The 16,142-nt window shown below is 42.8% G+C and overlaps 6 non-coding genes and 2 pseudogenes across 6 annotated transcripts; all 8 read right to left on the bottom strand.

The window, feature by feature from the left end:
• Positions 1-6,370: 6,370 nt before the first annotated feature.
• Positions 6,371-6,489, bottom strand: LOC143015191 (5S ribosomal RNA). Its single transcript, XR_012965370.1, has one exon. It is a non-coding gene; the product is annotated as a 5S ribosomal RNA (ribosomal RNA).
• A 239-nt stretch (positions 6,490-6,728) lies between these two features.
• LOC143015142 (5S ribosomal RNA) lies at positions 6,729-6,847 on the bottom strand (annotated as a pseudogene).
• A 463-nt stretch (positions 6,848-7,310) lies between these two features.
• On the bottom strand, positions 7,311-7,430 carry LOC143015137 (5S ribosomal RNA; annotated as a pseudogene).
• Positions 7,431-7,678: 248 nt separating this feature from the next.
• LOC143015150 (5S ribosomal RNA) lies at positions 7,679-7,797 on the bottom strand. The gene has a single exon (XR_012965331.1). It is a non-coding gene; the product is annotated as a 5S ribosomal RNA (ribosomal RNA).
• A 463-nt stretch (positions 7,798-8,260) lies between these two features.
• Positions 8,261-8,379, bottom strand: LOC143015172 (5S ribosomal RNA). Its single transcript, XR_012965352.1, has one exon. It is a non-coding gene; the product is annotated as a 5S ribosomal RNA (ribosomal RNA).
• A 245-nt stretch (positions 8,380-8,624) lies between these two features.
• Positions 8,625-8,743, bottom strand: LOC143015170 (5S ribosomal RNA). The gene has a single exon (XR_012965350.1). It is a non-coding gene; the product is annotated as a 5S ribosomal RNA (ribosomal RNA).
• Positions 8,744-9,212: 469 nt separating this feature from the next.
• On the bottom strand, positions 9,213-9,331 carry LOC143015155 (5S ribosomal RNA). Its single transcript, XR_012965336.1, has one exon. It is a non-coding gene; the product is annotated as a 5S ribosomal RNA (ribosomal RNA).
• Positions 9,332-9,576: 245 nt separating this feature from the next.
• LOC143015168 (5S ribosomal RNA) lies at positions 9,577-9,695 on the bottom strand. The gene has a single exon (XR_012965348.1). It is a non-coding gene; the product is annotated as a 5S ribosomal RNA (ribosomal RNA).
• Between the last annotated feature and the right edge of the window lie 6,447 nt (positions 9,696-16,142).

Genomic DNA, 16,142 nt, shown 5'->3' with positions numbered 1-16,142 from the left:
CCCCAATTTGCCCCAAATTTACACACATTGATGGCATTTCTGCCTGGATGCTGCGTCTGAAATTGTAGCTCTCTATCTCCTTCCTTGTCACAGATATGGGCTTTTCAAGTTTTCTCCAGTTTCAAAAATCGATGACCCGGGTCAACTTTTTTCCAAAATTTTCAATATTCCCCAATTTGCCCCAAATTTACACACATTGATGGCATTTCTGCCTGGATGCTGCGTCTGAAATTGTAGCTCTCTATCTCCTTCCTTGTCACAGATATGGGCTTTTAAAGTTTTCTCTAGTTTCAAAAATCGATGACCCGGGGGTCAACTTTTTTCCCAAATTTTCAACATTCCCCAATTTGCCCCAAATTTACACACATTGATGGCATTTCTGCCTGGATGCTGCGTCTGAAATTGTAGCTCTCTATCTCCTTCCTTGTCACAGATATGGGCTTTTCAAGTTTTCTCCAGTTTCAAAAATCGATGACCCGGGTCAACATTTTTAGAAAATTTTCAATATTCCCCAATTTGCCCCAAATTTACACACATTGATGGCATTTCTGCCTGGATGCTGCGTCTGAAATTGTAGCTCTCTATCTCCTTCCTTGTCACAGATATGGGCTTTTCAAGTTTTCTCCAGTTTCAAAAATCGATGACCCGGGGGTCAACTTTTTTCCAAAATTTTCAATATTCCCCAATTTGCCCCAAATTTACACACATTGATGGCATTTCTGCCTGGATGCTGCGTCTGAAATTGTAGCTCTCTATCTCCTTCCTTGTCACAGATATGGGCTTTTAAAGTTTTCTCCAGTTTCAAAAATCGATGACCCGGGGGTCAACTTTTTTTCCAAAATTTTCAACATTCCCCAATTTGCCCCAAATTTACACACATTGATGGCATTTCTGCCTGGATGCTGCGTCTGAAATTGTAGCTCTCTATCTCCTTCCTTGTCACAGATATGGGCTTTTCAAGTTTTCTCCAGTTTCAAAAATCGATGACCCGGGTCAACATTTTTAGAAAATTTTCAATATTCCCCAATTTGCCCCAAATTTACACACATTGATGGCATTTCTGCCTGGATGCTGCGTCTGAAATTGTAGCTCTCTATCTCCTTCCTTGTCACAGATATGGGCTTTTCAAGTTTTCTCCAGTTTCAAAAATCGATGACCCGGGGGTCAACTTTTTTCTTAAATTTTCAATATTCCCCAATTTGCCTCAAATTTACACACATTGATGGCATTTCTGCCTGGATGCTGCGTCTGAAATTGTAGCTCTCTATCTCCTTCCTTGTCACAGATATGGGCTTTTCAAGTTTTCTCCAGTTTCAAAAATCGATGACCCGGGTCAACATTTTTAGAAAATTTTCAATATTCCCCAATTTGCCCCAAATTTACACACATTGATGGCATTTCTGCCTGGATGCTGCGTCTGAAATTGTAGCTCTCTATCTCCTTCCTTGTCACAGATATGGGCTTTAAAAGTTTTCTCCAGTTTCAAAAATCGATGACCCGGGGGTCAACTTTTTTCCAAAATTTTCAATATTCCCCAATTTGCCCCAAATTTACACACATTGATGGCATTTCTGCTTGGATGCTGCGTCTGAAATTGTAGCTCTCTATCTCCTTCCTTGTCACAGATATGGGCTTTTCAAGTTTTCTCCAGTTTCAAAAATCGATGACCCGGGTCAACATTTTTAGAAAATTTTCAATATTCCCCAATTTGCCCCAAATTTACACACATTGATGGCATTTCTGCCTGGATGCTGCGTCTGAAATTGTAGCTCTCTATCTCCTTCCTTGTCACAGATATGGGCTTTTCAAGTTTTCTCCAGTTTCAAAAATCGATGACCCGGGGGTCAACTTTTTTCTTAAATTTTCAATATTCCCCAATTTGCCCCAAATTTACACACATTGATGGCATTTCTGCCTGGATGCTGCGTCTGAAATTGTAGCTCTCTATCTCCTTCCTTGTCACAGATATGGGCTTTTCAAGTTTTCTCCAGTTTCAAAAATCGATGACCCGGGTCAACATTTTTAGAAAATTTTCAATATTCCCCAATTTGCCCCAAATTTACACACATTGATGGCATTTCTGCCTGGATGCTGCGTCTGAAATTGTAGCTCTCTATCTCCTTCCTTGTCACAGATATGGGCTTTTCAAGTTTTCTCCAGTTTCAAAAATCGATGACCCGGGGGTCAACATTTTTCCAAAATTTTCAATATTCCCCAATTTGCCCCAAATTTACACACATTGATGGCATTTCTGCCTGGATGCTGCGTCTGAAATTGTAGCTCTCTATCTCCTTCCTTGTCACAGATATGGGCTTTTCAAGTTTTCTCCAGTTTCAAAAATCGATGACCCGGGGGTCAACTTTTTTCTTAAATTTTCAATATTCCCCAATTTGCCCCAAATTTACACACATTGATGGCATTTCTGCCTGGATGCTGCGTCTGAAATTGTAGCTCTCTATCTCCTTCCTTGTCACAGATATGGGCTTTTAAAGTTTTCTCCAGTTTCAAAAATCGATGACCCGGGTCAACATTTTTAGAAAATTTTCAATATTCCCCAATTTGCCCCAAATTTACACACATTGATGGCATTTCTGCCTGGATGCTGCGTCTGAAATTGTAGCTCTCTATCTCCTTCCTTGTCACAGATATGGGCTTTTCAAGTTTTCTCCAGTTTCAAAAATCGATGACCCGGGGGTCAACTTTTTTCTAGAATTTTCAATATTCCCCAATTTGCCCCAAATTTACACACATTGATGGCATTTCTGCCTGGATGCTGCGTCTGAAATTGTAGCTCTCTATCTCCTTCCTTGTCACAGATATGGGCTTTTCAAGTTTTCTCCAGTTTCAAAAATCGATGACCCGGGTCAACATTTTTAGAAAATTTTCAATATTCCCCAATTTGCCCCAAATTTACACACATTGATGGCATTTCTGCCTGGATGCTGCGTCTGAAATTGTAGCTCTCTATCTCCTTCCTTGTCACAGATATGGGCTTTAAAAGTTTTCTCCAGTTTCAAAAATCGATGACCCGGGGGTCAACTTTTTTCCAAAATTTTCAATATTCCCCAATTTGCCCCAAATTTACACACATTGATGGCATTTCTGCCTGGATGCTGCGTCTGAAATTGTAGCTCTCTATCTCCTTCCTTGTCACAGATATGGGCTTTTCAAGTTTTCTCCAGTTTCAAAAATCGATGACCCGGGGGTCAACTTTTTTCTTAAATTTTCAATATTCCCCAATTTGCCCCAAATTTACACACATTGATGGCATTTCTGCCTGGATGCTGCGTCTGAAATTGTAGCTCTCTATCTCCTTCCTTGTCACAGATATGGGCTTTTCAAGTTTTCTCCAGTTTCAAAAATCGATGACCCGGGTCAACATTTTTAGGAAATTTTCAATATTCCCCAATTTGCCCCAAATTTACACACATTGATGGCATTTCTGCCTGGATGCTGCGTCTGAAATTGTAGCTCTCTATCTCCTTCCTTGTCACAGATATGGGCTTTTCAAGTTTTCTCTAGTTTCAAAAATCGAATACCCGCGGGTCAACATTTTTAGAAAATTGTCAATATTCCCCAATTTGCCCCAAATTTACACACATTGATGGCATTTCTGCCTGGATGCTGCGTCTGAAATTGTAGCTCTCTATCTCCTTCCTTGTCACAGATATGGGCTTTTCAAGTTTTCTCTAGTTTCAAGAATCGATGACTGGGGGGTCAACATTTTTAGAAAATTTTCAATATTCCCCAATTTGTCCCAAATTTACACACATTGAAGGCATTTCTGTCTGGATGCTGCGTCTGAAATTTTAGCTCTCTATCTCCTTCCTTGTCACAGATATGGGCTTTTCAAGTTTTCTCCAGTTTCAAAAATTGATGACCCGGGTCAACCTTTTTAGAAAATTTTCAATATTCCCAAATTTGCCCCAAATTTACACACATTGATGGCATTTCTGCCTGGATGCTGCGTCTGAAATTGTAGCTCTCGATCTCCTTCCTTGTCACAGATATGGGCTTTTCAAGTTTTCTCCAGTTTCAAAAATTGATGACCCGGGTCAACCTTTTTAGAAAATTTTCAATATTCCCAAATTTGCCCCAAATTTACACACATTGATGGCATTTCTGCCTGGATGCTGCGTCTGAAATTGTAGCTCTCGATCTCCTTCCTTGTCACAGATATGGGCTTTTCAAGTTTTCTCCAGTTTCAAAAATTGATGACCCGGGGGTCAACATTTTTAGAAAATTTTCAATATTCCCCAATTTGCCCCAAATTTACACAAATTGATGGCATTTCTGTCTGGATAATGCGTCTGAAATTTTAGCTCTCTATCTCCTTCCTTGTCACAGATATGGGCTTTTCAAGTTTTCTCCAGTTTCAAAAATCGATGACACGGGGGTCAACTTTTCTCCAAAATTTTCAATATTCCCCAATTTGCCCCAAATTTACACCCATTGATGGCATTTCTGTCTGGATGCTGCGTCTGAAATTTTAGCTCTCTATCTCCTTCCTTGTCACAGATATGGGCTTTTCAAGTTTTCTCTAGTTACAAGAATCGATGACCCGCGGGTCAACATTTTTAGAAAATTTTCAATATTCCCCAATTTGCCCCAAATTTACACAAATTGATGGCATTTCTGTCTGGATGCTGCGTCTGAAATTGTAGCTCTCTATCTCCTTCCTTGTCACAGATATGGGCTTTTCAAGTTTTCTCCAGTTTCAAAAATCGATGACCCGGGTCAACATTTTTAGAAAATTTTCAATATTCCCCAATTTGTCCCAAATTTACACAAATTGATGGCATTTCTGTCTGGATGCTGCGTCTGAAATTGTAGCTCTCTATCTCCTTCCTTGTCACAGATATGGGCTTTTCAAGTTTTCTCCAGTTTCAATAATCGATGACCCGGGGGTCACCATTTTTCCAAAATTTTCAATATTCCCCAATTTGCCCCAAATTTACACAAATTGATGGCATTTCTGTCTGGATGCAACGTCTGAAATTTTAGCTCTCTATCTCCTTCCTTGTCACAGATATGGGCTTTTCAAGTTTTCTCCAGTTTCAAAAATCGATGACCCGGGTCAACATTTTTAGAAAATTTTCAATATTCCCCAATTTGTCCCAAATTTACACAAATTGATGGCATTTCTGCCTGGATGCTGCGTCTGAAATTGTAGCTCTCTATCTCCTTCCTTGTCACAGATATCGGCTTTTCAAGTTTTCTCTAGTTACAAGAATCCAATGACCCGCGGGTCAACATTTTTAGAAAATACTCAATATTCCCCAATTTGTCCCAAATTTACACAAATTGATGGCATTTCTGTCTGGATGCTGCGTCTGAAATTGTAGCTCTCTATCTCCTTCCTTGTCACAGATATGGGCTTTTCAAGTTTTCTCCAGTTTCAAAAATTGATGACCCGGGTCAACATTTTTAGAAAATTTTCAATATTCCCCAATTTGCCCCAAATTTACACACATTGATGGCATTTCTGCCTGGATGCTGCGCCTGAAATGTTAGCTCTCTATCTCCTTCCTTGTCACAGATAGAAAATTTTCAATATTCCCCAATTTGCCCCAAATTTACACACATTGATGGCATTTCTGCCTGGATGCTGCGTCTGAAATTTTAGCTCTCTATCTCCTTCCTTGTCACAGATATGGGCTTTTCAAGTTTTCTCCAGTTTCAAAAATTGATGACCCTGGTCAACATTTTTAGAAAATTTTCAATATTCCCCAATTTGCTCCAAATTTACACACATTGATGGCATTTCTGCCTGGATGCTGCGTCTGAAATTGTAGCTATCTATCTCCTTCCTTGTCACAGATATGGGCTTTTCAAGTTTTCTCCAGTTTCAAAAATTGATGACCCTGGTCAACATTTTTAGAAAATTTTCAATATTCCCCAATTTGCCCCAAATTTACACACATTGATGGCATTTCTGCCTGGATGCTGCGTCTGAAATTGTAGCTCTCTATCTCCTTCCTTGTCACAGATATGGGCTTTTCAAGTTTTCTCCAGTTTCAAAAATTGATGACCCTGGTCAACATTTTTAGAAAATTTTCAATATTCCCCAATTTGCCCCAAATTTACACACATTGATGGCATTTCTGCCTGGATGCTGCGCACTTTCATCATCATCATCATCATCATCATCATCATCATCGTCACACAGTGGCTCGTGTACTTCACTCCTCATGTGCATTCAATCATCTCATATTATGCCCATGTGCAATACTCATTTTCTGAATGTATGCTTTCATATAAGATAAGATAAGATACCACTTTATTCTCCCGAGGGACATTGGTTGTTCACAGAGGGAGTGAAACATGAGGGAGGAGGACCAGGTGAGGCCTGCTGCTCAGAGGGCCAAAATGCTTACGGCACCGGGTATTCCCAGGCGGTCTCCCATCCAAGTACTAACCTGGCCCGACGCTGATTAGCTTCCGAGATCAGACGAGATTGGGCGTGTTCAGAGTGGTATGGCTGTAAACGAGGAGAGCAGCCACACAGAGGCTCTTTATAGGTGAGACAGACCCAGTTCAAGTCACCGTGTACACATGACTACACTCAAGTTCATGTATATCACAATTTACATGATGCCTTCATCAGAAGAACACTAACATTTCTGATAAGATAAGATACAACTTTATTCTCCCGAGGGAAATTGCGTGTTCACAGAGGGAGTGAAACGAGGAGGACCAGGTGAGGCCTGCGGCTCAGAGGGCCAAAATGCTTACTGCACCGGGTATTCCCAGGCTGTCTCCCATCCAAGTACTAACCTGGCCCGACGCTGATTAGCTTCCGAGATCAGACGAGATCGGGCGTGTTCAGAGTGGTATGTCCGTAAATGAGGAGAGCAGCCACACAGAGGCTCTTTATAGGTGAGACAGACCCAGTTCAAGTCACCGTGTACACATGACTACACTCAAGTTCATGTATATCACAATTTACATGATGCCTTCATCAGAAACACACATTTCTGGATAATAAAGTCTTACCTAATGAAACTGATAATCATCACATAGAACATACAGAGGGACCACTTACATCTCTGACGCTCACTTTTATCCTCATCATCATCATCATCATCATCATCATCATCGTCACACAGTGGCTCCTGTACTTTACTCCCCATGTGCATTCAATCATCTCATATTATGCCCATGTGCAATACTCATTTTCTGAATGTATGCTTTCATATAAGATAAGATAAGATACAACTTTATTCTCCCGAGGGACATTGGTTGTTGACAAAGGGAGTGAAACATGAGGGAGGAGGACCAGGTGAGGCCTGCTGCTCAGAGGGCCAAAATGCTTACGGCAGCAGGTATTCCCAGGCGGTCTCCCATCCAAGTACTAACCTGGCCCGACGCTGCTTAGCTTCACAAGATCAGACGAGATCAGGCGTGTTCAGAGTGGTATGGCCGTAAACGAGGAGAGCAGCCACACAGAGGCTCTTTATAGGTGAGACAGACCCAGTTCAAGTCACCGTGTACGCATGACTACACTCAAGTTCATGTATATCCCAATTTACATGATGCCTTCAACAGAAAAACACTAACACACTAACACACTAAAACACTAACAACTTTATTCTCCCGAGGGAAATTGCGTGTTCACAGAGGGAGTGAAACATGAGGGAGGAGGACCAGGTGAGGCCTGCTGGTCAGAGGGCCAAAATGCTTACGGCACCGGGTATTCCCAGGCGGTCTCCCATCCAAGTACTAACCTGGCCCGACGCTGATTAGCTTCCGAGATCAGACGAGATCGGGCGTGTTCAGAGTGGTATGGCCGTAAACGAGGAGAGCAGCCACACAGAGGCTCTTTATAGGTGAGACAGACCCAGTTCAAGTCACCGTGTACACATGACTACACTCAAGTTCATGTATATCACAATTTACATGATGCCTTCATCAGAAACACACATTTCTGGATAATAAAGTCTTACCTAATGAAACTGATAATCATCACATAGAACATACAGAGGGACCACTTACATCTCTGACGCTCACTTTTATCCTCATCATCATCATCATCATCATCATCATCATCGTCACACAGTGGCTCCTGTACTTCACTCCCCATGTGCATTCAATCATCTCATATTATGCCCATGTGCAATACTCATTTTCTGAATGTATGCTTTCATATAAGATAAGATAAGATACCACTTTATTCTCCTGAGGGACATTGGTTGTTCACAGAGGGAGTGAAACATGAGGGAGGAGGACCAGGTGAGGCCTGCTGCTCAGAGGGCCAAAATGCTTACGGCACCGGGTATTCCCAGGCGGTCTCCCATCCAAGTACTAACCTAGCCCGACGCTGCTTAGCTTCCGAGATCAGAAGAGATCAGGCGTGTTCAGAGTGGTATGGCCGTAAACGATGAGAGCAGCCACACAGAGGCTCTTTATAGGTGAGACAGACCCAGTTCAAGTCACCGTGTACACATGACTACACTCAAGTTCATGTATATCACAATTTACATGATGCCTTCATCAGAAGAACACTAACATTTCAGATAAGATAAGATACAACTTTATTCTCCCGAGGGAAATTGCTTGTTGACAGAGGGAGTGAAACATGAGGGAGGAAGACTAGGTGAGGCCTGCTGCTCAGAGGGCCAAAATGCTTACGGCACCGGGTATTCCCAGGCGGTCTCCCATCCAAGTACTAACCTGGCCCGACACTGCTTAGCTTCCCAGATCAGACGAGATCGGGCGTGTTCAGAGTGGTATGGCCGTAAACGAGGAGAGCAGCCACACAGAGGCTCTTTATAGGTGAGACAGACCCAGTTCAAGTCACCGTGTACACATGACTACACTCAAGTTCATGTATATCACAATTTACATGATGCCTTCATCAGAAACACACATTTCTGGATAATGAAGTCTTCCCTGATGAAACTGATAATCATCACATAGAACATAAAGAGGGACCACTTACATCTCTGACGCTCACTTTTATCCTCATCATCATCATCATCATCATCATCATCATCATCATCGTCACACAGTGGCTCCTGTACTTCACTCCCCATGTGCATTCAATCATCTCATATTATGCCCATGTGCAATACTCATTTTCTGAATGTATGCTTTCATATAAGATAAGATAAGATACCACTTTATTCTCCCGAGGGACATTGGTTGTTCACAGAGGGAGTGAAACATGAGGGAGGAGGACCAGGTGAGGCCTGCTGCTCAGAGGGCCAAAATGCTTACGGCACCGGGTATTCCCAGGCGGTCTCCCATCCAAGTACTAACCTGGCCCGACGCTGCTTAGCTTCCGAGATCAGAAGAGATCAGGCGTGTTCAGAGTGGTATGGCCGTAAACGAGGAGAGCAGCCACACAGAGGCTCTTTATAGGTGAGACAGACCCAGTTCAAGTCACCGTGTACACATGACTACACTCAAGTTCATGTATATCACAATTTACATGATGCCTTCATCAGAAGAACACTAACAATTCAGATAAGATAAGATACAACTTTATTCTCCCGAGGGAAATTGCGTGTTGACAGAGGGAGTGAAACATGAGGGAGGAAGACCAGGTGAGGCCTGCTGCTCAGAGGGCCAAAATGCTTACGGCACCGGGTATTCCCAGGCGGTCTCCCATCCAAGTACTAACCTGGCCCGACACTGCTTAGCTTCCCAGATCAGACGAGATCGGGCGTGTTCAGAGTGGTATGGCCGTAAACGAGGAGAGCAGCCACACAGAGGCTCTTTATAGGTGAGACAGACCCAGTTCAAGTCACCGTGTACACATGACTACACTCAAGTTCATGTATATCACAATTTACATGATGCCTTCATCAGAAACACACATTTCTGGATAATGAAGTCTTACCTAATGAAACTGATAATCATCACATAGAACATAAAGAGGGACCACTAACATCTCTGACGCTCACTTTCATCATCATCATCATCATCATCATCATCATCATCGTCACACAGTGGCTCGTGTACTTCACTTCTCATGTGCATTCAATCATCTCATATTATGCCCATGTGCCATACTCATTTTCTGAATGTATGCTTTCATATAAGATAAGATAAGATACAACTTTATTCTCCCGAGGGACATTGGGTGTTGACAGAGGGAGTGAAACATGAGGGAGGAGGACCAGGTGAGGCCTGCTGCTCAGAGGGCCAAAATGCTTACGGCACCGGGTATTCCTAGGCGGTCTCTCATCCAAGTACGAACCTGGCCCGACGCTGCTTAGCTTCCGAGATCAGACGAGATCAGGCGTGTTTTTTTTTTTTTCTTTTATTATCAAAAAAATAAATATTTTTACAAATACATTTTACACAAGTAAATACAAGTCATTTCAAATCAAATCAAATTATTTCCAACAATCCATAACACCATTCATCACATCTTTTTTTTTTTCTTTTTTTTTCCTTCACCCATCACCCCTCACCCTTGACCTATTGACATTTGCACCCCACCCTGATTTCCACACACAAATAGACAGTTATCTTCCAGCACCTTTTGTTTGAAAGTCTTGTCCCCACCATCCCACAGCAGACTCACATTCCTTTTCATAAAGTTACAGAAAAATCTCCAGATGTTCACTTTTTTGTCCTCGAAATGTGAATAGTTTCTCCGAAGTCTGATGACATGTTTGGCATAACTCAGAATGTAATTGATAAGCCATTTGTTCACCCCTGCTTTCCTTTCCTTATACCCAAATAGAAAAAACCTCTCCCATTTTTCCTTTTCCGTGATTGTGACTCTACATTTTTGAAAGCATTGGTCCAGTTTCTCAAAAAACACTTTTAACTCCTTACATTCAAAAATAAAGTGCCTAAATGTCTCCACTTCCACCTCACATATATCACAAACCTTGCTGTTGAGTCTATTTATCTGGTTTAGCACCAAATTGACAAATATTCTATTGTGTCTGAGCCTGAAATTTGTATCAAAGCACTCTGATGAAATGAACTTCACATTTAGATCTGACCAAATGTGCTCCCTCTGAAGCCCATGGAACTGCCTTAGCCATACTTCCTCAGCTGCCGCTTTCTTCTTTTCCTTTCCCAAAAACACTCTATATAGTATCTTGGAGTTAACTGATCGTATGTCATGCTCTTTCCCTCCTTGGATGAGGGAGAAACTGACCAACTCCAGAGCCTTCTCTGCCCTCCTCCCCTTCACCAGCGCCACCCAGCTACGAGGTAACCCCTCTAAAATTCTCTGGCATAGTCTTTAGATCTCTATTGGTCTCACTTTCCCTAATCTTCCCCTGACCTCCTGGATTACTTCCTCCTGCAGAAATCCACCACCTCTTTGGATAAAGTGCTTCACCTGATTTAAACCTAGTTCCTCCAAGTACCTCCCTGAAAATACCTTCCCCTGACACCTTATTGCCGGATTTCTGAAAACTGGTTGGTGTAACACCTGCTCCGCAGTCTCACATCTAAACTTTAAATCCCCCAGTAAAATATTCCACGCTTCAAGTATTTCCCCTGTAAATGCATTAACCTGTGCTCTTTCCCTTTGCTCCGTTTCCCTACATAGATTAAACACTCCTCTATTATCCCACCCCTGTAGGCAAGAGTCGAGGCACTTCTGCCACGCGTAAATCTTTGCGTTTCCCATAAATTTCCCTAACAGTCGAATCCGTGCACTAAGCTTTTTACTTTTCAGGTCCACCAATTTCAAACCGCCCTCCTTCTGCCCATTGATGAGCACCTTCCTGGCTATCAAATGCTGTTTTTTATTCCAGATGAAAGCACTCATCATGTCATTCAGCTTTCCTATTACCCTGTCCGGCATTTCACAGACTCTTAGCGCATACTGACACTTGGACAGGAGGAGGGCGTTAGTTACTATCACTTTACCCCTTAGATTCAATTTCCTCCCGGACCAGAAATCCAATCGCATTTTGATTTTTCCCTCTATTTCACCCCACGTTTGTTTTGTTGCTGCATCTCGATTCTTACCTACGTATACACCCAAAACCTTCACCATTTCATTTCTCTTTACAAAATTCCATTTATTTACACAATCGAAACCATCACCAAAGCCCATTAGCTCGGTTTTTTCCGCATTGATTTTGGCCCCAGATGCCCTCTCATAGCACTCTACATGCTGCAGCACCCTGTCTACACTCCTCTCATCCCTAACCGTAATACTTATGTCATCTGCGTACTGGTAGATTTTCGTGTCCGTTTTATCTTCCATTTCAATCCCCAAAATCCCTGGGTCCCTCCTAATGAGGGCAGACAAGGGTTCTGCCGCTATGGAGTATAACATAGCTGAAAGCGGGCATCCTTGCCTGATTGACCTCTCCAGAGCGAAGCTCTCAGTTAACCTCCCGTTTATTTTCACCCTACTGATGGCATTCCTATATATTAACCTAATCCATTTAGTGAAACCTTCCCCGAAACCCATCTTTCCCAGTGTTTTAAACAAAAAATCATGATCCACCCTATCAAACGCCTTCTCTAAATCAACCCCTATGTACAGCCCTCCCTTCTGATTCATTTTGTCAAAGATGTCCTGGATCGATAAGATGATGTCACTAATGTCTCTCCCTACCACACCATAACACTGACAGGGATTCACCACTGTGCCTATCACCTCCTTCAATCTGTTTGCCAGGATTTTAGCCAGTATTTTATAATCTGTATTTAGCAGACTAATTGGCCTATAATTCCCCAAATCCCCTTTGTCACCCTTATTCTTATACACCACTCGGATTAGCCCCGTGAAGAAGTCCCCAGATGCTTTCCCCTCCCGCTCCATGCATTGAAAGATTCTCAGGAGAATTGGCTTTATCACCTGTTTAAAGGTGATGTAAAATTCCCCCGATAACCCATCCAGCCCTGGACTTTTGTTCTTATTCAAACCATTTATTGCTCTTTCCAATTCTTCCTCTGTTATGTTTTTATCACAGTCTGCTCTGTCCTCTTCCCCTAATTTTTTTTCTATCCCTTCAAAAACACTGTGGTCTGTAGAGTTTACCTCCATCTTTGAAAAAAGTTTTTTAAAATGTTTATGAGCCACCTCCAGCATTTCCCCTGTCTTCTCCATTGTCTTACCCTCTTCATTTTTCAGGTTTTGCAGATGAGCTTTCTTTTGCTGTCTTTTTTCAAGCCCTAAAAAGAAACTTGTATTCTTTTCCCCTTCTAAAATATCCTTCATCCTTGATCTGATAGCTGCCCCTCTGCTCCGTTTCTTCTCAAGCTCATCTAATTGTTTTCTCAGCATGAGATATTTTAGATTGTTGAAGTTTTCCTCTGCAATCGACCTTTCCAGCTCTTTACTAATCTGGTCTCTTAAACTATACTCAGTCCTTGTTTCCTTCTCCATTTTATTTTTACAATAGTTTATTGTCACTTTTTTGATGTGCAATTTCACCTCCTCCCACCACTCCCCCATATTTATGCAACCCCCCCCGAGTTCTCTTTTTCTTTCTTTCAGTAGATTTTCAACTTTCTCCCTATATTTTCCATCCAGCAAAACACTGTTATTTAAACACCATAACCCTCCACCTTTGTGCTCTTTCTCCCCCAGCTCCACCCATAACCTTGCATGATCGCTAAACCCTGTGAACTCATACCAGCATTTTGAAATCTTTTTTTCCAGCCCAGATGCTAATAGACATAAGTCAATCCTGGACTGTTTAAGTGCCCCAGAACCGTCTGTCGTCTGGAAAAGCCCCTTTCTCCCATATTGCGCACCCTCCACAGATCTACCAGGTTGAAATAGTCAAAAAGCTCATTTAGCGATTTCCTACTTATATCACTTTTGTATGTATTGTTGCTTGATATATCCAACCTCGTAAGTGCACAGTTAAAATCCCCCACTACACAAATGTTCCCTCCCAAATGCGGTTTTAGTTGATCAAAGAAAATTCCACGCTTGTTGTCCTCATTCGATGCATAAATATTCAAAAGTTTGTAAAGCACATTCCTGTAAATAAATTCAATACCGATCACCCTTCCCTCATCATCCTTCACTATTTCCTTAACATTTTGGATCTTATCTCCTTTCGCAAAAATAGCGACTCCGGCTCGTCCATTTACACCGTTGTTTGCCCACACTTTTCCAGCCCATGTATCCCTCAGATAGCTTCTCCACTCCCTTGTCCACCTAGTCTCTTGTACACAGAGGATGTCAAAAGTATCCACCCTTAAAACATCTCTCATCTTGTTAATACATCTTAAGCCGTTTGTGTTTTGCGATAGTATTTTTAACATTGTAAATACATAGAGATAAATCAGGCCCATCATCTTTATGCTACAGTTCACGTCTTACTTTTTCCTCTTTTTGATCCCCTTGTCTTCAGCATCCATTGCAGTCTTCTCTTCCCCAGCTCCTGGCTGTTTCCGAGGTCCATATCAGACTCCGAGTTCCCCGACTCTTGAGACCCCGTCAAGCATATCTCTGAGTCTGATTCTGGGGGCCGCTGAAGTTGAACAATTTTCACCTTCCTCTCCTTTCTCTCCGATGTATCCACACTCTGCCCCTCTGCTGCGTCTCCATGTCCCGGCACCTCAGCTGTCGATCCTCTCACCTCCATTCCTTGCTCTCCGTCCGACTCCAGTATGTCTCTTCCTTTCTCCGCTTCCCCCTCCGCACGATCCTTCTCGGTCTCCTCCCTCTCAGAGATATTCTCTCTCGATTCTTCCTGCTCCTCACGTTGCTTTCCTCCCGTCCCTGGAGCATGATCAACGTCCTCACAAACACATCTGCTGCTCTCCTTTTTGCAGCTCTGGCATTTGTTCCCTCTGCCCATGCACTCCCTTGCATAGTGCCCCTGCTCTCCACATTTTCTACAAAGGAAATCTGGACAGTCCCTCAGGATATGACCAGTCTGTATGCACTGTCTGCACACTTTCACCTGTTTGTCGTGCAAAACTCTGAAGAACTCTGCTCCAAAAGCCGTCTCAAACTTGGTCGAATATGGAAGTGATTGGACCGTCTCCGTGAATTTAACTTTCACGTATCTTGTTCCGTCAGCAATTCTAGTTCCCGGCCACATTCTCCTGATGATCGGGGATACTGCACTCACTCCCCAGCTGTTCAGCTTGCCCAGAATGACGCTGTCCGTGATATACGCCGGCAGCCCCAGAAACGAGACCACCAGCTCATCATTACATAACTCCTTGGACATGATCGCGGTCTGTCCAATTTTTATGCCGTCCAATAGTCTTTCTTTCCCCTTCGGGTGATTCATTGTGATCTCATATTTATTTCTGCCCGTGTACCGGCAGGCGATGATTTTCCCACAAGTGTCTTGTATTGCCTGGATCAGCTCCATTGCGGTCACTTTATCTTCTCCAATCAGCTCCAGCGCGAGCGTTAAATTTTGCTGAAACTCTTCAGCTTTATCCTTAATAATCCGTATCTCTTCCTCTCTGATGATTTCTCTCTCCTGCCCTCTTCCTCCTTCCGCATTTTCGGCTACGTCAGGAGCTGTCACCGCACGTGTGTCCTCCATTTCTCCCGTCATATTCTGACCGTCCACGGTCCTGTACGCCCGATCGTCTTTCACCATCGGCTCGTTTGCCTCGGCCGTCCGGTCCGGGCCCGGTGCAGCGACTCTGGCTCCCTTTCCTCTGGTTCTCACCATACTTGGAGCACAGTATAAACTATTTTCCATCAGGAAAACACAAACCAAACAAACAAATAACTTAAAGTGTCCCCCAGACAGTCAAAACTGCTGGGGGTGGCTCCAAAAACCGAGCTATCAAAGAAACGAAAAATCTGGGCTTAAAGAAACGCCACAGTTTAAACTCAAAATCAAAATTGCCGCACAGGATCAGTCAAAATACACGCACGCCTGGAGCTCACACACACCTCCTCTTACTTCCGTGTTCAGAGTGGTATGGCCGTAAACGAGGAGCGCAGCCACACAGAGGCTCTTTATAGGTGAGACAGACCCAGTTCAAGTCACCGTGTACACATGACTACACTCAAGTTCATGTATATCACAATTTACATGATGCCTTCATCAGAAGAACACAGAAGCCTCTATCTCCTTCCTTTTCACAGATATGGGCTTTTCAAGTTTTCTCTAGTTTCAAGAATCGATGACCCGCGGGTCAACATTTTTAGAAAATTTTCAATATTCCCCAATTTGCCCCAAATTTACACAAATTGATGGCATTTCTGTCTGGATGCTGCGTCT

This window comes from Genypterus blacodes, unplaced genomic scaffold (genome assembly GCF_046128005.1).
Source record: "Genypterus blacodes isolate CSIRO-AG114 ecotype Tasmania unplaced genomic scaffold, CSIRO-AGI_Gbla_v1 ptg000191l_1, whole genome shotgun sequence".
In the NCBI taxonomy this organism is placed as follows: Eukaryota; Metazoa; Chordata; class Actinopteri; order Ophidiiformes; family Ophidiidae; genus Genypterus; species Genypterus blacodes.
Note: the sequence above shows the minus strand (reverse complement) of the source record. Positions and strands in the feature narration are given on the sequence as shown.